General features: G+C 41.1%; 1 protein-coding gene and 1 long non-coding RNA gene across 4 annotated transcripts in view; one reads left to right on the plus strand and one right to left on the minus strand.

Annotated features, from left to right (window-relative positions):
• LOC138761309 (transmembrane protein 132C) overlaps nucleotides 1–24463 on the plus strand; it is a 988143-nt gene that overhangs the window by 456514 nt on the left and 507166 nt on the right. The gene's annotated exons all lie outside the window — the stretch shown is intronic.
• LOC138761310 (uncharacterized) lies at nucleotides 1674–22562 on the minus strand. Its single transcript, XR_011356255.1, has 4 exons — nucleotides 22403–22562; nucleotides 10866–10997; nucleotides 7046–7230; nucleotides 1674–2201 (listed from the first exon to the last, which is right to left on the minus strand). It is a non-coding gene; the product is annotated as an uncharacterized lncRNA (long non-coding RNA).

The raw sequence follows: 24463 nt of genomic DNA on the forward strand, positions 1-24463 counted from the left end.
CACTGTGAAGTCTTTGACAGGCCTCGGTGGAACAGAGCAAGCGGTGCTTTTGAACTGATTGAAACCCAGGATGAGACGTGGGTTGTTGAGGCACGCGGTCTTCAATCCATCATCCCTCATCCCTGGTTAGTGCAGAGCTTTGTACTATTTCTGCTCCAGAATTTCAGTGGGACATTTTCACAGCTGAATCCATTTCAGGTTAAATGGCAGGTTTTTTTAATACAGTTTTAAAAGAAAGAACTTGTATTTTTTTTTTCTCACCTGAGTTGTCCTGACTGACTGCTGGTTACTTCCAGCATTAAAATATTTTCTACAAATTATATTAATCTTTTTGCAAGATATCTATGGAAATATTTTGTAGAATTGAATAACTTAAGATCAAATTTTGATCAAGGATTTATTATTAAACTTGCAGTACAATCAAACAGGTCAAACGCCAAGACCAGTCACATTTTGTGGTGTTTCATTTCAGAGCTCGACAGTGTAATACATTGTCTATCAATTAGTAATTTGTATGTTGACACTAAAGTTCCCATTATAATGCTATCCATATCTGCTTTGATTCAAGAAGTGGAAAACAAGATGTGTCTTATTATCATTCTCAATGCAATGTTCCCATTGGGTAATGTGAAAGTTAAAATGAATACACAAAGATATTTAACCAACGCTTCAGGTCTGAGCAATTTATCTTTGCCCCCTACGCTGAGGGATCTGCTGATTTACTCCATGTATTAAGTACAATCACAGCAACTCCAGACTTCCTTGTTTCATGAGAAAGTTAAAATTATTCCCCTCACTTTTGTCCCCTTCACACCCACGCCCTTCCGGACCCCACCCATTCTCATCTCCCCTTCTCACTCCTCTGCTATATCCCCTTTAGATTGATCTTTTTTTCTTCCCTTCCTCACCCACCTCAGTCCCACCTAGTCTCTCTTTATACCACCATTCTCACTTTATCACATCTCACCATTGGCAGCCTTTTGTGTGACTCCAAATGACCCCTTTGTTGTTCTTGCCCCTCTCTCTCTCTCTTTCCCCCTTTGTCTGGCATCTGCCAATCCACTGCCTCTGCCCATCATCTGGCTTACTAGTTCCACATTGGGCTCCTGTCCCACCCCTCTAACTTGGGTGGCCATTTCCAAACTGGAGAACATGCAGGGTCTGCATCAGAAAACTCTCTCAGTAGTGTGTGCCTTACCGCCATGATCCTCCGTGTGCTGCAGTCACACTTCCCACCCCCTCCCTCCCCCGACGGAAGTGACGCTAGTGGCCCCGGTACTCTAATCCATCACGCATGCGCCAGCCAGCACTCACATGCAGGAATAAACATGGCTATGCAAGGCCTATGGACCCCGGGAAGCTGCATTTAAAGGTAAGCGGTCCCTCCCTTGCCCTTTCTGCCTCTTAATTTGTCCTCCATTTGGGGGTGTAGGGCCTACACCCCTAAATGGAGGACAAATGAATGTCCAGCAGGAGGTGGCAGCAGACAGAGGGCTCAAAGGCCAAACTGTCTGGCCTAAAACCGGGCATCTGACCACGTAACTCTTTCCTCTTTATACAGGCTTCTCTTAATTTCTCCAGTCTTGATAAACAGCTTTGGCCTGAGAACTTTGACCATTTTCCCCCCCACCCCCCCCCCCCCCACCCCCATGATACTGCTTGACTGACTGATTCCTCCAGCAGGGAGTGTTTTGCTTCAGGTTCCAGCATCCACATCTACAGTGTCCTTTATGCCTCTTGGGAAAATACTTTGATAGAAAGGAGATGGCCTGGCACTTGCATAGAGAATAAAATTGCCAGGGGCCTCTTGGGCCAAGAAGCCCATTACCATGGTGTTCAAGAATAATTCATTACCATGGGTGAAATGTGTTTATTCAATTCTCTTTTCTACTAAAATTGTTCAAAAGCTCATTTTAATTTCAAAAGAACTACATTTTGTTTTGTCTAGCCATTTGAAATAGTCAACACGTATTGCTCTGTCATTGAAAGCTTACATGTTCTGAAAATTCACAAATACTCTGCATGTGAAGCTGACTTGCATTATTACAAAGAAAATTTGTGTCCCAAGAGGGCTCGTCAGGCAGAACTCCACGATTCAATATTGTTTATCATGCGGCAACGTGAAATGTCAGCCATGTTGATTCACTTCTGTTTGTTTGGAACAGGCCAGCTTCATATATGTCTGTCCAGATGATTGTTGTCTGTAAGTGGAGAAGAGCATTTGACATAAAGTATCTTTTCAATTACACAGAGTTAAAGCATAGGATCTTTTTTGCCCATAAGAATTGAGAATACACATTTGCAGACACAGTATGTTGATAATAATGTTGTTTATGGACATTTGTTGTGAAAATTATTGTTTCACTGGTCTTTACTGAACTTGTATGATATAACATCACCACCCTTTTCTCTGTAGGGTTCCCGAGCCTTGTATATTCTTTATTACACAAAAATCCCATTATATTGCCATAAGGACGACCCGGCATTAAGCCGGCCTTGGTCATTTACATGAAACCAGACAAAGCCAGCATAATGCTGGGACATTGTGTCTTTTTACATAGCAAGCCAGGATTCCAGGTGCAAAAGAGGCGGGACGTGTAACAGAACAGCATCAGCATCGACTGTCACGGGTACCATACCGTATTTGATGGCATGTTAGACCCACTTCCCCTCCCACTGCAAAATAATGGCTCAAAAATATTCCCCCTGGTCTTGTATGCGAAGTTGAAATTAGGGTGATAATGGTGATCAGCATCACTGTGTGGCTCACTAGAATCACCACTATCTATCGTTGGGGGCTGGTAGCAGGCTGTCGGGGGTGGGGGGGTGGGGAGGAGTGGAGCAGTGGGATTCAAACTGAGGACAAGCTCACAGCACAAGCTGACTGGAGTCACCTAGGGACAGCTGAGAGCAGGGTAGTGGGATCAGTGTGGGGGTTGTTTTTTTTAATCTTAATGCCACTCCCTAACACTAATCTCTTCTCCCTTAATATCTGAAGGTCTGTCAGTGACTGTCTTGAATACATTTGGTAACTGAGCATTCACATCCTCCTTTTGTAGAGTTTCAAATTCAGTACCCTTTCATACATACTTTATCTTATTCATGAATGATCAAGCCTTAATTTGAAAGACCAACAGCCACCCCATATCTGTCCTGTCAAAACCATGAATTATGTACTTGGGAATTAAATCATCTCTCATTCTCCTCCCAGCAACACATCAGTGCTTCATCCACCTAATGAAACGGTGAGTCTAGTAGAGGATGGATCACTATTTCATCTCCAGCTCCAGCCATTTCATCCACAGCTCATTTCAGACTTCTGCATTTATGGGAGCATGCATAGACATCTGAGATGGGCTAAACCCCAAGTGCCTGCCAGTCAGCCATTCCCTAGTGAACTACACATTGTCGGCCAGATCAACTCTGCCTTTTACCTTTGCTGTATAATTGCTGGCTGCCAGGAGAGAGTGGGACAACGGTATTATTAAAAAGATTTTTCCTGTTGTCCTACTTGCATGTTTTGTCCGTAAATACACTAAAAAAAAACTTGCCCAAATTGGTCAAGCAATGCCAGATTGCCCTTTTACCCAGATGGTGTTCCGGCACTCTTCTGTTGCCGGAAAAAAGCCGGGACTGGAATGATCCACCCCCGCCTCCTCCCCCTCCCCCCCCATTTCGTGTCAGTGCTTTTTACACAGCAGGTGTGGTGTAAAAAAGCCACAGATATCCTGGAACAAAGGGGCTGTGTAAAAAGCATATTATAAAACTGCACTGATCGCATCTGCTTTACTTGGACAGATGTAGTTTATTCAGAAGGTTTTTTTTGCCCAATTCCAGGAATAACCACAATAATGGAATTTGCATTTATTAGTGACACCTTTAACTTAGCCAAGTACTTTGCAGGAATCAAACAAGAGAATGGAGACACAAGTGTTGGCAAATGTTGGAATCCAGAACAATTATACAAACTGTTGGAGGATTGCGGCAAGATGAGCAACATCTGTGGAAAGAAAGGAATAGTTGACGTTTCAGGTGTACCTTGCCTTAAGATCCTGAAACGTTGCCCTCACAGATGCAGTTTCCTGTTGGAGAAGTCATCAGAGGATTAATCAGAGAGGAGAAGGAGAGGCGCTGGAGAGAGTCTGAATGCTTGTGGTCTTGGAAGTCAAAGATTCCAGATTTTATTAAAGGGTGTTTGTGTACATTCTGGTTTGACCATGTAGAAATCACAGCATTGTGTGTGTGCGTGCGCGTGTGCACGCGTGCGCGTGTGCGCGTGCGCCAGTGTTGAGGGATTAAACTGGCAATGGTGGTGGGATTGGAATTGGAGAAGTAAGGCATCCCAGAGACATAGGGGATTGGAGGAAATGGTGATGAGAGTGGATGTAGAAATCATAGCATTATATTTTTTTAAAACTTTATTTAAGATTTTATAACATGAATAACATATAGGATTACATTAAAAAAATTAAGAATAAAATTACAATACAGTATCAGTAATCTAAATAAACTATAGCATTATATTTTGTATATATTTGTGTATGTGTATATATACACATGTGTATGCATATTGTATATATATATATGTGTGTGTTCATTTCAGGGCAGCATAATATTTGAGACATAGTAATGGTCTGTATATTAAAGTAGTCGTGTTTTGTACTTGGTTGCATATCCCTTACATGCAGTGATTGCTTGAAATCTGTGGTTCACAGACATCACTAGGTGCATGTATCTTCTCTGGTGATCCTCTGTCAGGCCTCTATTTGCAGCCATCTTCAACTCCTGCTTGTTTCGAGGGCTTGTCCCCTTAAGTTTTCTCTTCAACATATGGAAGACATGCTCAGTTGGATTTAGATTGGATGAGTAACTTGGCTATTCAAGAATTTTCCAGTTTTTTAGCTTTGAACAACTCCTTTATTGCTTTAGCAATTCTTTGAGGTCATTGTCTTGCAATGAGTTTGGAGGCATTTACTTGATCTTGAGCAGATAAGATGCTTCTATGGATCTCAGAATTAATTTTTCTACTACACTTAGTAGTTATATCATCAATGAGGATAAATGTACCCATACCTCTGGCAGCCAAACATACCCAGCCATAATACCCCCATTACCATGTTTCACAGGTGAGGTGGTATGCTTTGGATCTTGGGGACTTTTGTTATGTCTCCACACTTTGCTGTTGCCATCACTCAGATACAGATCAATCTTGGTCTCATCTGTCCAAAATGCATTTTTTCTGAAATATTTCTTGGCAAACTATAATCTGGCCATCCTGTTTCTGTGGCTAATTCATGGTTTGCATCTTGCAGTGTCGCCTCTGTGTTTCTGACGTCTTCTGCAGAGAAAAATCATTGACCCATCTACACCTGCTTCCTGATTTGTCGGACAGGTGTTTGGGGATTTTTCTTCATCATGATGAGAATTCTTCTGTCATCAGGAGTGGAGGTTTTCCTTGGCCGACCAGTCCCATTGCGATTAACTGAGCTCACCAGCACCCTCTTCTTAATTATGCTCCAAACTGTTGGTTTTGGTAATACCAAGGTTTGGGCGATGTCTCTTACAGTTTTTTTGTTTTTCAGCCTCATAATGGCTTATTTAACTTTAATTGGCACAACTCTTGTCCTCGGAACAAGATAAGACCCCATGGTATAATAGGAAACCTACTCTGGGTAGATCATCGGCTGATCGCCGGGAAGTCAAGAGTCAGAATGCAAGTATCGTATTCTGGTTGGCTGCCAGTTTTCACGTTGTAATGTATATTGATGATTTAGATTCTGGAATGATTGAGTTTGTGACCAAGTTTACAGACGATAAGAAGGTAGATGAGGAGCAGGTAGTGTTGAGGAAGCAGGGAGGGTGCAGAAGGACTTGTGCAGGTTGAAAGAATGAGCAGAGAAGTGGCAAATTAAATGTGATGTTGGAAGGTGTATGATCATGCACTTGGGTAGATAAAAATAAACTGGCAGACTATTTTCTAAATGGGGAGAAAATTGAAAATACCCAGGTGCCAATGGACGTAGGAGTTCTCATGCCTTAAGGTAAACTTGCAGGTTGAATCAATGGTGAAGAAGGCAAATGCAATATTGGCATTCAATTCAAGAGAAATGGAATACAAGTTCAGAGGTGTGACGCAGAGGCACAATCAGGCACTGGTGAAACCCCACTTGGAGCATTGTGAGCAGTTTTGGGCTCCTCGTTGAAGAAAGGATGGGCTGACATTGGAGAGAGTTCAGGGAAGGTTCACAAGGATGATTCCAGGAATGAAAATGTTATCATATAAAGACCATTTGACAGCCCTGGGCCTGTATTCATTGGAATTTGGGAGAATGAAGGGGAATCTCATGGAAACATTTCAAATGTTGAAAGCCATGGACAGAGCAGATCTAGCAAGGTTGTTTCCCCATGGTGGGAGAGTCTAGGACAAGAGGGCACAATTTCAGGATTGATCAGAGATGCAGAGGAATTTCTTTTGTTGGAGTGTGGTAAATCTGTGTAATTTGTTGCCATGGGTGGTTGTGGAAGCCAAATCATTAGGTGTATTTAAGGCAGATATTAAAAAGGTTCAGTCAGGGTATCAAATGTTATGGAGAGAAGGGCAGGTAATGGGGCTGAGTGGAAAAATGCAGCATTTAAGGCCTAGTGCCTGAGGAGGACCTTTACTCAGGCTGTTGCAACTGATAACACTGGCAAGATGCTGATGCAGTTCTGGAAGGAGTGAAACAATTTGGCTCATGATTGAATGACGGGACAGACTTGATGGGCTAAATAGCCTATTTCTGCTCATGGTCTATTTTTTACATTTTTGAAACATTCTATCATTTATAATTTCATATATTTTGCAAGTCTGACAATCTCCTCTTTTAATGCTTTAAAAAAAACATTTTTAACATCCTTATCAACTCACATTCCCTTCGCTAAAGGTGAATGTTATATTAGTAGATATCTCTGGCAGTGTATTAAAAGTCAGTAAATAAAGTGAGTCTATCAACCGCCTTTAAGAGCCGTGGTTCTAACTGGTTTTTCAATGATGTGACCCTCATACCTGATTCTTGGCTGTCTTGCTGCTGAACAGAGCCTTATGAAGTGACGGATTTACAGATGGAGGTCATGGTGTGTGGATTTCAAAATGTCATGCTGTCATTTCCTGGCACTTGAAGACTGGTAAAGAAATGCCTTTTGGGATCAGTGAATCAAACTAGCTGAGTGCCATAATCCTTCAGCTCATTTCTGCTTAGCATAAAAAAAAAGCCACATTAGCTCCATGGTTAGTACTCGGCAAGTCTCACAGTGCCCATCGTGTGGGGCCTACTGAATTTCTCCAACTGCAATCATGGCATCTGCAGACTTTCTTGTTTTCCTCCAATGAGCTCCATCGATTACTTTGTGTATAGAATTACCTTCTATTATATCAAACACTGTTTGCACTTCAGATTGGAATTACCAGGGAGAGTCAAATTATCTTTGCTATAAAATTTGGAATTTTGCCTTAAGATATCACAATTTTGTGTTTGACTCAGAACCATTAGTTGGGGTAAAGGTAGGGAGCTTTGTCATCTCAGCATACCAGTCCTATACAAGGAAAAAAATCTGTACAGGTATGCACCGCCTAATATCCACGATACATTTTATGAAACTGGGTGCCATGCTACGTGGACATTGTGTGAGCACCATATTAATATATATACTTAGCAAAACTATATGGGATACTGAACGTGCTAAATTAATCTGTTTAATTTTTTTTCACTTTTTAAACTTTTATGTAAACACATTCTTAGCCTATAATCACATACAATTTAACAAAGAGGATCCGGATGATTCACATCACTGTTCTCAACTTCATCCTGGTGTTCCTCTGGATGAGTTTCAGGTCGAATAACCTCCATTGATGAACTGTCATTCTAATGCCTGAAGGACCTGGCTGAGGCTCTTCCTGGGGAGGTATTGGCTTCTTCAGGAATATGTCCAATGTTGTTTGCCTAGTTTGCTTTTTCTTTTCTCTATATGCAGCAAACAATGCATGAGCATTCCCCTCTATCAGTGAAAAGCATTCAGTGTTTGGGTCCATCTCTTCAGCAAGCTGTTTAGGTCTGTAAAGAATGTGGCTCACCCCTTAACAGTGAACCACTTCTGAACTTGTTCTTCCCCTTCTGCATTTTCCTTTTCCCTTGCTGGGGCTCGATCAAATAGCTATTTACTCTAGCTCCTACAACTCTTCATTTTTTAGTTCCTCAGGAATCCCCCCCCACCCCCCCAGCAGTTCTTCAATGTCCTCATCATCTATGTCTAGGTTCAACTTGTTGTTTGCCATGTTGACAACAGCTCTATTAATCCTCACAATCTCATCTTTTTCAAATCCCTTAAAGTCCTGCACAGACCGCTTCAGAATTATTTTTTTCCATATGCCATTAATGCACTCTTTGGTCACATCATCCCAGGCCCAAGCAAGGTTCTTTATGCAGTGGAAATTGTTTCACTCCTTCCAGAACTGCATCAGCATCTTGCCAGTGTTATCCAGTTGCAACAGCCTGAGTAAAGGTCCTCCTCAGGCACTAGGCCTTAAATGCTGCAATAACCCCTCGGTCCATTGGCTGGATGAAAGAGTTGATATTCAATGGGAGGAGCACCACTTTGATTTTGGGGTGGAGGTCACCAATTAAAAGGGGATGTCCAAGACCATTGTCTATATTTAGCAAAATCTTGAAGGGTATGCTTTCTTCCAAGCAGCACTTCTCCATTTCACTGGCATAGCAATCGGGAAGGGTATCCTGAAACACTATTTGTGTCATCCAGGACTTTTTACTGCTCCTGGTAATAAACCAATAAGGTGTGTTGGTTAATGTTAATGTTCTTGAAAGCTCTGTGGCTTTCAGTATGGCTTTAACATTGTCTCCTAACTGAACTGTCACTAAAACCCTTAAAGCCTGACATTGACTTAGCCTCCTTATGGATGAAAGTCCTTTCAGGCATTCGCTGCCAAAATAAGGTTTGGTCCATGTTAAAAATTTGCTGGGGCAAATAACCCCCCCCCCAATTAGTTAATCTAAGGTTTTGTGGCAGGTTTGTAGGGTAGGTCACATACAAACACTTCAAAACAGATCTCATTTATAATACTGGAGTTCTGCCAGACAGGGCAGCTCCTGGGGGCCTTTGCAAAAACTTTGGAGAGTGCTTTACTAATGGATTGTTGATTTGAAAAGCAACAAATGAAAGAGATTCAAGGATTAGGTTCAGAGCCACAGGCTGTCTGGAGTGCAGTTTGGTGTCCTAAGAAGGTCATGTGGTTTTGCAAGCAAGCAGGGAGAGTCAAACAGAGCTTTACGTTGAGAGAGAGAGAGAGAGAGAGAGAGAGAGAGAGAGAGAGAGAATTCAGTTCAGCAGCAGCAGCTGGGACTGGAACAGGACAAGCTGGCAAGCTTGTGGAAAACCCCATTTAGGAAGACAGGTTGTGAGTTCTAGTTCAGCCTGGTCAAATCCATTGTGGTTCATGAAAGAGGAGAGGACTGGCTGTCTAATGTTTCATTTGAAATAAGAGAAACAAAAAGGAACTCTGTGGTGACCTGAAAGAAAGATGTTATCATCTGGAGAACACTGAAGGGGGCAAGTTTCTTCAGCAAGACACTGACGTGCTGATTAGAAGAAATCAGTTTTTGTCCAGGAACAATAAATCTCCCTCTGAAAACCGACAAGAACCTTCCTAAGCGATAACCATTTACCTTTCAAACATCAAAGCCTGGTGAACTTCATAAATGTTAAATTCTGTGCACAGTATAAGAATTGCCTGCAACCAGTGAACTTGGAGGAGTGAGAAGTGAGTTTGGCCTGTGATTTAAAGAACTTTTCTAAATTAGAATTCAAAGGGAGTTAAGTTAATAAGAAGAAGTTAGAGTTTGATCCTGTTTTCATGTTCAAAGATAATTAAAAGCAACTTTCGTTTAAGTAACCATTTGTCTTAGTGAGTATCTATTGCTGCTGGGTTTTGGGGTCCTCTGGGCTCATAACAATTTCAACAATTTCTTCTGCTGCCTTTGCATCAGCACTCACAAACTCACCACTCACTTTCACTTTATGCAGCAAAAAATGTTGTTTGAAGCACCTGAACCACCCAATGCTAGCACTAAGCTCTATCGTAGTCTGATCCCGCTTTTTCTTTAAGCATCTGGAACAAGCTTTGTGCCTTAGCAGTGATCGTCCACATGCTGAGAGGGACTTAGCTGTTTCTCCATATCTGATATAGGCCCCTCTTGCAGCTTTCAGTGGAGCCGATCTTTTAACAGCTTGGAGAATTTTGTTTTCGAGGATTGTTGAGTGTGACGTACCTATAGCTTTCAGTGTTTTTTTCCACCTTTGTTTTGTTTCACTTCCAAATCAATACTTCTTTTGCCTTTTGTTTCTGCTATCACTGGCACTGGTTTTGCTGCGTTTGGGAGCAATGATAGGTTGGAAGTACACGAGACACGAGATGTGTGTCGTTGTGGGAAGTTGTTGTGATTTTCCGCTTATTTCTCATTCTGAACTCTATTATAACCTTAAGGGATCACAGATGTATATGTGGTCATACATTGCCCAGACGGACCTTAAGGGTGCTCACCTGTATTCCACTTCAATATTCTGTTGGGCGTCTGTTAAATCTGATCTGTCATGCCCAAGAATGGTTTAGCTCTCACCTCTAAGAAAGTTAATTGATGGAAATCATCACCCTGTCAATCAAACCCGTCGGCTGGCCTGCTGCACATTATTGAGATTAATTTTATACACTGTAGCGGCCAAGTAGTGGGCCAAGTGAGCACGCAGCGATGTCGCGAACCGTCAACGGCATGGATCTGCAGGCCACGGAACAACTAAACAAAAAGGTGAATACTCACCTAATGGAGCAGTACTGCATGCTGGAGAATGGCTGAGTATCCTGCCGGAAGGCGCAGGGCACTCGCGAGGATCAATTTAAACCTGCCAGTCCCGTGGATCGGAAGCATTCCAGTAGCAATGTCCCGTGGAGCCTGGGACATGCGGGGTATAAAAGAAGAATGTAAAATCTGAATAATGTCAGTCTTCAGTTGACTAATCTGGCATGTGTGTGTATTACTTTAGTAGCTCTACTGTAGTAGCTGCTACAACACAATTTATGTGATTTTCTTATAGTCACTGTAATTATTCTATTGAAATTATTTTCTATTGCTTTTAATGAGAGTAGTTGACATATTTAGTGTCATTTATTATTTTTCCTTTAATTTTTAAATTATCATTAGTATCTGAAGGAATTTGGCTTCTCAGGACCAATCAGAATAAAGTTTATTGTCATGAACATGTGGAATAAAAGTTGTTTTTCTCCAGCAGTGGTGGCGAAAAAGGCAGAAAATTACAAAAAATTACAATTACAGTACAACTCCGATTTATTCAAAATGGTCGTGGCCGGGCCTATTTCAGATAAATGTTTATTTTTTTCAGAGAACTGGTCATTTTTAAAAAAAAAGCCCAGTTGCAATGGCAAATCAATTGTAGCAGTGTTTAAACAACAAGGTAAGGCTTTTTCTGCATTAAAATAATGTTTGTTTCTTACCAAAAAAGAAATGTTGGCTTCTGCCGATTACTGACACCTCCCCACCAAGAACCTGCTGCCACTGGTTCCCACTTCTGCTGCCCCTAGTCAGTTTGTTGTGAAAAATTTTGGATAAATGAGGATTTCTGATTTGTTTCGGTATCCTTATTTATCTGAAATATTTAAAAAATTTCAGATAATTGAGAATTTCGGGTAATCAGAGTTGTATTGTATGTAAATAAAAGATTAAAAAATTTACTTGGTTTGTATATAAAAAAAAAAGAAAAGCCCATTCAGAAATCTGATGGGGAAGGAGGAGAAGCTGTTTTTGTAATGTTGAGTGCATGTCTTCAGGCTCCTGTACCTCCTCTCTGATGGTAGAAGTGAGAAAAGGACATGATCTGGGTAGTGAGGGTCCTCGATGATAGAGGTTGCTTTCTTGAGACATTGCCTCTTAACGATGCCATTAATGGAGGGCAGATGAATGTCCATGATGGTGCTTGACTGAGTTTGCAGACCTCTTTAAGCCTGTTCTTGTCCTGTGCATTGGTACCTCCATACCAGATGGTGGTGCAACATGTCAGAATGCTCTCCATAGTAGAAATCAGCAAAAGTCTTTGGTGACATCCCATATCTCCTCTACCAAAATATAGCTGTTGACATGCCTTCTTCATGATTGCATTAACATGAAAGCCCCAGGATCGATCTTCATTGATGTTAACGCTCAGGAACTTAAAGTTTCTTGCCCTCTCAACCCCCTTAATGAGGTCTGGGCTAGACCTAACCACCTTCAGTTCATTTGCTGTCACTGTGTGGTCCAAAAACTCTTTGCCAATCTAATACAAAGGCCACTTCAAGCAACGGAGGGTGAAATTAGACTGGGATGGAGTTCAAAATTAACAACCCACACTGGGGGAGAAATCTGAGTGATTTGTAAGATGAGCTGCTGAATCATTATTGACCTTTTTTGATGTATGGAAATGAAGAGAAATGTATCTTGGGGCTGATCTGAAATGTGATATGGCCAGAAAATGCCGGTGTGGGGGTGGGGGGGGGGGGGGTGAGGATATACATGCACTGAAACTTATCTGCTGTTCAGAAGTCACAGATATGGGGTTGATAGCTTTACAGAGGGCCTAGTAATATGGGGTTGATAGCTTTACAGAGGGCCTAGTAATATGGGGTTGATAGCTTTACAGAGGGCCTAGTAATATGGGGTTGATAGCTTTACAGAGGGCCTAATAATCCAGGAAACATTTTCTTCTCAGTGAGTTAAATGGGAAAGCCAAACTTTGACTGTCAGTGCTGCATTATGCTTGGGTTTGATCTGAGATGCTCTCATAAATCTAATTGACTGTCTCTATTAAGGGAGTTTTGAGACAGATTGAGGAAGTATGAGAATTAAATGGTTTAAGGCAATAAAACACTTTCATAAAATTTATCTCCTTGGAGGCATGGATAAAGAGGCTGTCTGGTTGTATAATATGAAATGGCCTGCCTGTTAAAGTGGATTGGTGATTATTCAGTGAGAAGATGAGTCCTCAAAGGGCTCCTTTTGTGGGCATGACCTTTGACGTGACGCTGAGAGTATACAAATCTAAAAGGTCTTGGTTGACTCAGCACCTCTCCCTGCTTCTCCTGGAGCGGACCACCGACTTCTCTGATTTTGTTTTTAAGAACTGTTCCTCCTCAGTCATTGCTTTTAAAAGACACCAGAAAACAACCATTAAGGCTGCTGTGCTGATTTTGGGCATTCTAAAAGAGTGAAAAAGTAACTTGTGTTGTGAAGTACCACACCTCTTGTGCAATGTTCCTTCTGATTTTTAGTAGTCAGTGTGCGCAAAAAATAATAGGTTGTGCAAATTGTTATCCTGCGGCAAAGTATGTGCGCATTGAATGCTTGTGCAAATGTGAACTTGAAATTATTTCAAGATCATTTTGTCACAGCCAATCTCGCATGGTTAATAAAAGTGTATTGGCATGTTTTAATTTAATGCAAGTATGATTAACCACTTGTTTAACAGAAACAGATTAGAGATTATTTTCAATAAGTATATTTATTAATTACTACACTTTTTTGGGGAACTAACCTTTTGTATGCCCGAGGAAGGATGAGTGTGAGGGCAGTTTTCTGCTCCCTTTGTCACATGTGGGAAGTCACAGAGTCTTCTAACCTTTCGGATGTCCACGTGTGCACTAAATGTGCTGAGCTGCAGTGTCTAAGCGACCGAGTCAGGGACCTTGAACTGCAGCTCGATTACCTCATTTTGGTCAGGGAGAGCGAGGCCATCATAGATAGGAGTTATAGTCAAGTGGTCACGCCTGACCCACGGGAGGAGGAGCAGTGGGTTACAGTTAGGAGTATGAAAGAAAAAGGTCGGGCTCCAGAGAGAGCATCTGAGCCTGAAATCCTCAGAAATAGGTACTACTCCTTGAGTACTGAGGAAGGGGATAGTCAGGTTAAGGTAGGCAGAGGTGTAGGATCAGCCTCTGTACCCAGAAAGGAAGTAATAGGAAGAATAGGGCGATAGTTATAGGGGATTCGCTGGTGAGGCGGATGGACAGAGGATTTTGTGGACGAGATAAAGAAAACCAGATGGTGGTTTGCCTCTCCGGGATGTAGCTACACGAGTCCAGAACATCCTGAAGGTGGAAGGGAAAGAGCCTGAGGTCGTGGTTTACGTCAGTATCAACGACGTTGGTAGGAAGGAAGAAGTGATCCTGCAAAATGAATATAAGGAGTTAGGCAGGGAGCTCAGAAGAAGGACCACTAAGGGTGTAATCTCTGGATAGTGAGGTTAAAAATGGAGTCAGGTGGAGACTGAATGTGTGGCAGAAGGGGTGGAGTAAAAGACAGGGTTTTCTTGGACCACTGGGACCATTTCTGGGGGAGATGGGACCTATACTGTAAGGATGGGTTACATCTAAATCCCAGAGGTACCAGTCTCCTGGCAGGGACATTTTCTAGGTCTTTAAACTAGTAAGGTTGGGGACAAGGGTTCATGTCAGGGAGGATAGCAAGAACACAGTATTTAGGCAAAGAAAAAAGGCTTTTTCACACAATCTGGAGGTGGAACAGCAGCAGGTAATAAATAGTGGCCATTGTAACAATTGCAGAGAGGGTGAGAGGCAGAAAATTAAAGGTGGAAGATCTCTGAGATGCATTTATTTCAATGCAAGGAGCGTGGTAAACAAAATGGTTGAACTAATGGTGTGGATTGACATGTGGCGTTATGATCTGATAGCAACTTGTGAGATATGGTTGAAGGAAGATTGTGACTGGCAGCTGAATATTCCAGGATTTTGCTGCTTTAGACGTGACAGGATTGGTGGGGTACGAGGGGGAGGTGTGGCATTGCTTGTCAGGGAAGATATTACAACTGTGGAGGTCTCATCGTGCGAGGCTCTGTGGGTTGAACTAAAAAATAAGAAAGGTGAGGCTACAAATATAGGGGTATGTTATAGGCTGCCAAAAGGGGATAGGGAACTGGAAGAGCAAATCTGCAGGGAAATGGCTGAGATATGTCGTAGAAATAGGGTTGTGATAATTGGGGATTTCAATTTTCCTAACATTGATTTGGAAACTCAATCAGTGAGAGGGCAGGATGGCTGAGACTTTGTACAATGTGTTCAGGATTGCTTTATGCGGAGTATGTGGAGGTGCCTACTAGAGGGGAGGCAGTTTAACTTACCCAGTTAACCACCCCTATTTTTCGGGAATGGAATAGGGCAGGTCACGGAAGAGTGCATTGGTGAGAACTTTGGATCCAGTGATCACGGGTCTATTAGCTTCAACTTAAATATGGAAAGGGATAGGTCAGGTCCGAGGTTGAAGGTCTTTGAGAGGGGGAAGGCCAGTTTGAAGAAATGAGAAGGGATTTACAGAAAATTATACAGGCTGATCTTTTTACTGGAAAGGAAGTAGAGGAGATTTGGAGGGTATTTAAAGAAGAGATATTGAGAGTACAGGATCTTTACTTGGCAGTCAGATCGAAAGGCAAAGCCAAAAGTTCAAGGGAATGGTGGTTTTCTGGAAAAATTAGGAAGTTGGTTTGGGATAAGAGGGGGGCATATGTTGAATTTAAGAAGCAAAAAATTGATAAGATATATGATTATTACATAGATAGTAGAAAAAAATCTTAATGAAATTAGAAAGACAAAAAGAAGGTATGAGGTGTCAATAGCTGATAAGGTAACAGTGAATCCTAAGGGTTTTTACAGATGTGTGAATAGTAAAAGGAGGGTTAAGGATAGAATAGGACCGCTGGAAAATGAGAGCGGTGAACTGTGCGAGGAACCGTATCAGATGGGAGAGATATTAAATGATTTTTACTCATCTGTGTTTACGAAGGAAAAGGACACTGGACTATGTGAGATAAGTGAGGCAAATGGCTTAGTTATGGAAAAGATAGGGATTGTAAAGAGAGGATTTTGGGGCTTCTAGGGTCAGTAAAAGTGGATGGGATTTTCCCCAGGACATTAAGGGAAGTCAGGGAGCAAATAGCGGGGGCACTGACAGTGATTTTTCAATGATCACTAGAGGAGGGTGTGGTGCTGTGGGATTGGAGGGTTGCTGTAAGTTTGATTTCGGTGGTAGGGAAAGTTATGGAGGGTATTCTTAGAGATGATTTGCTTTAATATCTAGATAAGCAGGGATTGATCTGCAGCACCCAGCATGGGTTTGTGAAGGGGAGATGAACCTTGTTGAGTTTTTCGAAGAAGTGACAAGAAAGGTAGATGAATGTAGGGCAGTTGATGTAGTCTATCTGGATTTTAGCAAAGCTTTTGATAAGGTTCCACATGAAAAGTTTGTAAGGAAAGTTCAGTCACTAGGGATGAATAGAGAAATAGTAAGATGGGTTCAGAGGTGGCTAGAGGAGAGACAGCAGTGGGTCATGGTGGACAGCTGTCTGTCAGGATGGAAGCCTGTGATGAGTGGTGTGCCTCAAGGATTGCTGCTAGGTCCCCTGTTGTTATAATTAATATTAATGATTTGGATGATGGGGTGGTTAACTGGGTAAGTAAATACGCAGTCAATACGAAAATAAGGGGAGTGGTGGATAGCGAGGAAAGTTTTCAGAGATTACAGAGGAATTTGGTTTGTCTGGAGAGTTGGGCTGAAAGATGGCAGATGGAATTTAATGTAGAGAAGTGTGAGGTACTTCATTTCGGGAAAAAATAATCAAAATAGGACATATGTAGTAAAGGGGAGGGCATTGGGGAATGCACAAGAACAAAGAGATCTTGGAGTTATGATGCAACATATCTTGAAGGTGGATTCCCATGATGACAGGTAGATAAGAAGGAATTTGGTATGCAAGCCTTCATAAATCATGGCATAGAGTATAGGAGCTGGAAAGTGATGCTGCGCCTGTTTAAGGCATTGGTGAGGCCAGGTTTGGAGTATTGTGTTCAGTTCTGGTCTCCAAATTATAGAAAGGATATAGATCAGGTGGCGAGGGTGCAGAGAAGATTTACAAGGATGTTACCTGGCTTAAAATACCAAGAGTACAGAGAAAGATTGAAAAGGTTAGGACTTTATTCATTGGAACAAAGACGGTTGAGAGGGGATTTGATAGAGGTGATTAAAATTATGAAGGGAATAGAAGTAGACTCTTCCACCTGAGAGCAGGGGCGGTTGAAACAAGAGGACACAAGTTGAGGGTAAGGGGTTAAAATTTTAGGGGAAACATTGGAGGATGCTTCTTCACTCAGAGAGTTGTGGTTGAATGGAATAATCTTCCGGAGGAAATAGTTGAGGTAGAGTCAATTCTTTCATTTTAGAGGAGGTTGGATATATACATGGTTAGGAGGGTGTTGGAGGGTTATAGGCGGAGGGAGCTAGCAGAGTTGTTTGAGTGAACCGGCATGGACTTGAAGGGCCGAGATGGCCTGTTTCCATGCCATAAACTGCTATATGGTTAATTTCCTTTGTGCTGGTTGCAGTGTGTGTGACACCAGCTTAGAGGATCAGTGCTCTTGTGGGTGATTGGTGTGGCCTCATGGGTGGCAGCAGGTCCATGGTTAGTCAGTCAACTGACTATGAGGTTATACAGGAAGAAGAGCTGGCTTGCTGTTCCCTTGGGGGCAGGGAGGGTGGGGGTCATGATGTGGAATAGTCAAGAGCTAATAATTATCCTGATTTTTTAAAAAAATGTATAAACTAGATATTTTCAGTTATCTGTATTATCGGCTGGTAAAGTTACTCAAAACTAATTAGTTGAGCTATGTTAACATTGTTAAGTCAGTGCATCTAAATTCAGAATTTGCATTCATAACAAGAATTTTGTGATAAGGGCTCTGAAAACACAAATGTAACACAGTTAATTAAGATAATCACATTTTAGGCCTACAGCACTGTAACAGGCCCTTCTGGCCCACAAGCCCTTCCCCCCCCTACATACACATTTTTGGAAGGTGGGAGGAAACTGGAACATGTGGAGGAAACCCACACAGACACAGGAAGAACCTACAAACTGGATTTGAATCTAGGCCACTGGCACTGTAATAGCGTTGTACTTTGCTAACCGCGCCACCTCCTGTGGAATAGGTATTTGTTAAATGGTCATTTCAAATCCTTATCTTAGACACCAGAAATGTTTGTTACTAAGCAAAATGGTGGATCGTCACAAAACATTTTAATGATCTGAAGGAAAGATAATGTATAATATTGTTGAACCTCTGGGTGGCATCAACATGTAGTATAATGTCACACAATAATTAAAAAATAAATCTGTCATTACACGAACCAAAGAGGTTGTAGGGCACTATCAGTAACCATCAAGACTAGGCTGAGGGAACGATGGGCTTTAATATATAGAAGAACCTTGCTGGCCCGGATCCAGGGATAGGAATGGAGAGGCAGCTCAACCTTTAGGGTCCAAGACCACGGGGGAGGAGTCATCAGTGGGCAGGCCAGCTCCATATATATTCAGTAGCCAACCATAACTATAAACAATGGAGGAAACATATCACCACAGAGGTATTTGTATTAAGTTTGCCCCCACAAAAAAAAATCTTGTCTTTTGCACTGAGTTTCATTTGTAACACAAGGCAACAAGTGTAGTGCATTTAAAAATATTGGCCCTAAGAGTCAAAGTGTTATTTTTATTTCAAGTTTGGAAGTTAATAAATTTAGAGGGCATGTATATCCAAATTAAAACGATGGGCAACCTTTGGCTGCAGTTGTGAATATGATAGCCAGAGCTACCATCTAAGTTAATCATCGTGCTCATCTCTTCAGTTTAATCGTTAATTGACATTTCAAGCCACTTTATGGACCTTCGTTCGTCATCCTTGACCACCTGTGTGAAAAGAATTTGTGGCAAAAGGTTCCGAAGGAAATGGCTGGGTATGTCCCGGACTGTAGCAAACCCAGCACCTCCCATCCCATGAGCCTTTGCTTGGCCCAGATAAAATCCAGGCAGATGGGAATCGTGCTCAGCCTGCAGTCATCCCAAAGATGTATGCAATCAACTTCTTTCTTTTTAAAATATTTTTATTAACAAAAACCCTTTACACAAGGTATCATTGTGTACATATCACATATCAATTGTAAATTAGAAGTATAAACTGTAATTATTACATAATTGATTTTATTCAGGACCTCAAATTCTCTTTTCTTAATATATTTTTATTAATTTGAACAAGAGTAATATTACATGTCATGTACAGAACAGAAAATAGTCATCAATCTTGTTGCATTAACATAGAGAATATGATCATAAGCTAATTATACAGTGTAATTATATATTGATCATAATAATTAAAAAAAATTAATTAGAGGAGCTTCAGTTTATATTCTATTGTTAGAATAGGATTCTGACACCTGTACAAAGTAATCTCTTCAATGTCTGAAGAAAAGTTTAAAAAAAAAAGGAAAATAAGAATGAGAAAGAGAAAAGGTAAAAAAAGCACCCTCCCCCCCCTCTAATCCAACCCCTTCCACTAAATACAAACAGCAGCAAAGGAGGCCAGGGATTGAGTTTTGGCTTCCACACATCGAATGAAGAGCACCCACAGCACTCAAATTATGATAGACAGTAGTCCATGAATGGGCCCTATAATTTGTCGAATTCAATCATAGTTTCTTTAATAGTGCATCTGACTTTCTCCAAGCTCAAACCAGACAAGATATCTTGTATCCAACACGTGTGTGCCGGTGGTAGACTCTCTTTCCATTTGAATCAAAATTGCTAGTCTGGCTATCAAAAAATATAAGCTTCAACTCTTCTCTGAGTTAGGCTCAAGGAAATAATTTCCTGTTGAGAATAGCCCAACCAAGCAATACAGATCCTAAGGATCTCTAAAACCATCTGGGGTTAAAAATAAAGTGTCCCCAAAAATCTTTCAGCTTTTGGCACTCCTGAAACATATGAACCCGTGATAACTCATGAATTCTAGTATGTATTGGATCGATGTCAGAATAAACAATGGGATAATTTAACCTTAGACTATATATCATTTTGAATTGCAATAGACAATGTCATGCACAGAATGAGGTATTGTTAATCAAGTCAAGGGTAGTATCCCAATCTTCATCTGGAATAGAGATAGTCTACTCTTTCCCATTTCCCACCAATTGTATTTTCTTCAACCCATTTTGAGATACTATTAATTCATAACTCATACTATGTTCAAAAATAATATTGAATACAAAAAATACATGTAAAATTCCCTTGTATTAGATATTCTACACTTCTCTGATGTGATCATGTTGTTCTGTGATTACAACCTGTTTTTTTTTCTTCTTTGGTTTGGCTTCGCGGATGAAGATTAATGGCGGGGTAATGTCCACGTCAGCTGCAGGCTCGTTTGTGGCTGACAAGTCCAATGCGGGACAGGCAGACACGGTTGCAGCGGTTGCAGGGGAAAATTGGTTGGTTGGGGTTGGGTGTTGGGTTTTTCCTTCTTTGCCTTTTGTCAGTGAGGTGGGCTCTATGGTCTTCTTCAAAGGAGGTTGCTGCCCGCCAAACTGAGAGGCGCCAAGATGCACGGTTGGAGGCGATATCAGCCCACTGGCGGTGGTCAATGTGGCAGGCACCAAGAGATTTCTTTAGGCAGTCCTTGTACCTCTTCTTTGGTGCACCTCTGTCTCGGTGGCCAGTGGAGAGCTCGCCATATAACACGATCTTGGGAAGGTGATGGTCCTCCATTCTGGAGATGTGACCTACCCAGCGCAGTTGGATCTTACAACCTGTAATCTGTAGTTAAGCACCCTTTACTTATTTGCATTAATAATAAAAAGGCAAAAAAAAGGCTTCATTCCATTATTAAGATAAATAAGTATGCAATCAAACTGTAAGACCAATTTTATTTTTGCGATTATGCTTGTAAGTATGCCTGAGGAATGCCTTCCTTTCGGTGGACATTGATCCATTAGGATTCATCTGTAAAATGATTCTGAAAGGAGTCCTGTGATTCAACTCCTGGCCAAAGGGTTTTGATTAACATTTCTGTTCACATTTTGACAAGAGTGGGCGCAAAACACTTGGCTGTGCAAGATCAGCCTGGCATTATTGCCAAGAACAGCACTAATTATGGCCTTTTGTCGCACTTGATCTATTAGTTGTGAGACACTGTGCTCAATCTAAAGGCCCAATGTCTCATATGATTCTTTCTTCTTCACTTTGCAACCATGTTGTCTGGTTTGCAACCCAAATCATCATCCTTGTTCATCTGCCTGCACTATTTTTGGCAAGTATGATCTGATTGAACAGATGTGTTTTATTTGACTGTTTTTTTTAAAAGAATCCAGCATTGATAGACCAAAACTTTATTATGACATTTAATATGACATTTGAAGTGAGGAAGGCAATTACAATATTGGGATTCACTTCAAGAGGACAAAAATATAAAAAAAACAAGGATGTAATGCTGAGGCTTTACAAGGTGTTAGACCACATTTGGAGTATTGTGATCAGTTTTGGGCCCCATAATCTGAGGAAGGATGTACAGGTGTTGTAGGGAGTCCAGAGGAGGTTTACAAAAAGTGGGGTTGTCTCGTACCAGAGGTCCCAGCCTTAGAAAGGAAGGCTGTCCCTTCACAATAGAGATGAGGAGAAATATCTTTAGCTGGAGGGTGATAAATCTGTGGAAGTCATTGCCACAGTCCGCTGTAGAGGCCATGTCATTGGGTATATGTATAAACCAAAGGGTGATCAGTTCTTGATTAGTAAGGGTATCAAAGGTTATGGGGAGAAGGCAGGAAAATAGGGTTGAAAGAAAGAATGCCAGCCATGATTTGAATGGTGGAGAAGATACAATGGGCTGAACTGCTTAATTCTTCTCCTTCCTCTTCTGGTCTCCGAGTAATCTGAATGACACTCAAAACAGTCAGTAATTTCCCCCTCTTTTAAAAAAAAAACTGGAAGCTTCATATTGGCAGTGTCATGAATATTGGAAAAAAACTTTTAATTGAACAGATTGTTTGTTCTAAAATAAATCTGGGCAGATTATCACAGGACTATGTTGTAATTTGAGCACACAATTAGTTCGATGGCACTTATCTATGGGTAGTTGGCCATGTTAGAAAAAGTATTTAGACAGAGGAAGGCGGCCAGGCCAAAGGAGCTGAGATCATGCAGCTGTATGTTGAAATATTCTTATCACACTCCTGATAATGTATTGGGCCGAAAGCCTTCTCTATTCTGTCTTGTTTATCACAGTCCACAATCTTGATGAAAAAACGCAGAAATACATCTGTGGACAATTGATAAATGTTGAAAATAACTCCACTCAGCCTGATTTGCTTTCTATTGTTCATTAGCAATAAAAATATCAGATCAATAATGTTCTATTGGAACCTTCTTTTGATGGAGGGTCATTGACAATGAAATTAACTCTTCTCTACTGTTGCCGCATTACCTGCTTAATTTTTCCAGTGTTTTCTATTTATGTACAACACCTGCTCTTGCATTAATCCATCAGATTTAAGCCAGTTATACTGAAGTATATATGTAATTTTTATGTGTTGTCTTGGCCCTGGAGGGCTGCTCGCCCTGGAGGGCTGCTCACCCTGAAGAATAACTCGGTTGAGGACAGCAAGGACCATTGGGTTAGATTGTGACTTCGTCGCATTGTGACGTCACTCAGAACCTCCCGAGCTGCTTTGATTAAGTGGCCGGTGAGCCATTTCACCATATATAATCACATGACAATAATGGAGTCTTTACCTTTAGTTTTAGATTAAACATTGAAAGGGGTTGAATCCATTCACTTCAGCCTGGGCTCGTTCCCGTCACTTGCTGGCAGTGTGCTCAACATATAGATAAGCAGTTCTCAGCGACTTTATCCAATGGCTCGCTGAGCTATGTAGAACTGCAATGTATCAGTGTATTATCTTAATATGATGGAGATGGCACAACAAGACCAGAATACTCCTGGAATACAAGGGAAAGACAGCAATGTCTGTGGGAATGTCCACATTTTAAAGACTAATTGAGACCTAGTTGTACTGGCATTTGTCTTTAATTGCTTCTCGAAGCCAATGCTCAGTCTCATCCATGAATAATGGCAATTTCAATAAGTAACGGGTGCCTGAAAAAACTTCCGTAAAAGTCAACATCTTAGGGAGAGGCGAATGGAAGATAATGGAAAAGAATAAAATGCAAAGAAAAACTTCAAAAAAAGCTGTGATTTTTTTTTTTCTTCAACGTTCCTGCATTCATTTAAAGCATGAAAGCATCATGCAGTTGCTTTGAGCTTTACCTGTTTTACATATTTTGTCCTGGAAAAATGGAATGATGGTTTCCCAAAATATTGACTATTATTGTTAGCTTATTTAATGATACTTATTCCAGATCATCTTGAATCCACCAATTCCTACGTTTTACAGCGTCGGACAAGCAGCTCCTATTCAGGAGGCTTCTTTAATAATTTTGATTTTCTATAGTTTATTTTTGAGGAGGGAGGGTTCCATTTATAACCATGTGGAGAACCTTTCAAGTTGGAATTTGGAACTCATTCTGTTGTACCTTATCAGCATTTCTCTTGCAAATTCAGAGACTGAGTAGCATTTAAGAGGGGAGAATACTGTATTGTGACTTCTGATGAATTGCGCAATTAATTGTAAGTTAATTGACTTCAATAAAAGGATTTATTTTTTGGTGGCTCCACTCCATTTGCCTTAGTAAGCAACATTAAGAAAGAACACACAGACTCTGGGAGGAAGACCAATGGGATCGGTAGAATTTACTTGTATTTTAATGCAGCATTTTAGCTTGAGTAAAGCAGTCATTGGTAACACGTATGTTGATTTGTTCCATGCTGTTTGTGAACTGACTTAATGTGTTACTGGATTTAAGAAACTAGCTTTAGGAGTTGAGCCAGTGGACTGATATTTATGATAATAACTCATTTAATATGTAATAAGTTCTAAGTGCAGTGAACAAGCACAGTGTCTGCAGCTGAACATGGTAATGTGCCAGAGTATCGATTCTGGTGATCAGTGAATGGTTTGTGACAGTAATTCAGCCCACAGGAAAGAGCAGGAGATTGAGAGGACAAATAAGTAATGCTAGAGATACCCTTGCCCAGCAAAAGAAAATATAGAATGAATCTGAAATAATCCAATTAATCCAGATGATAGACCTGCACCATAGGTATTCTGGTTCTGAATGGATCTTCTCACCAGGGTAGAGTCTGCATCAAGATATTTGTTGGGATTCACTTGCATTGTAGGTTTTAGGCACTGAACATGGGTCATTTTGATTATGATTTGGAATCGGCATTTGCTGCATGCCTTGGCACCATGCCAGATTCAGTCACATGGTTCTGTGCGCATTGTATGCACTCACTTAAAAAAATACATAGCAGTTGACCTTGAGCAGACTTTAAATCTCCCTGGGCGATCCTTGGAGCTTTCATTCAGGTATCGTTTCCACTCAGGGAGGTGAAGGCTGCTGTAGTCATGGTGAAATGATGATG

Source organism: Narcine bancroftii, chromosome 4 (assembly GCF_036971445.1).
Source record: "Narcine bancroftii isolate sNarBan1 chromosome 4, sNarBan1.hap1, whole genome shotgun sequence".
In the NCBI taxonomy this organism is placed as follows: domain Eukaryota; kingdom Metazoa; phylum Chordata; class Chondrichthyes; order Torpediniformes; family Narcinidae; genus Narcine; species Narcine bancroftii.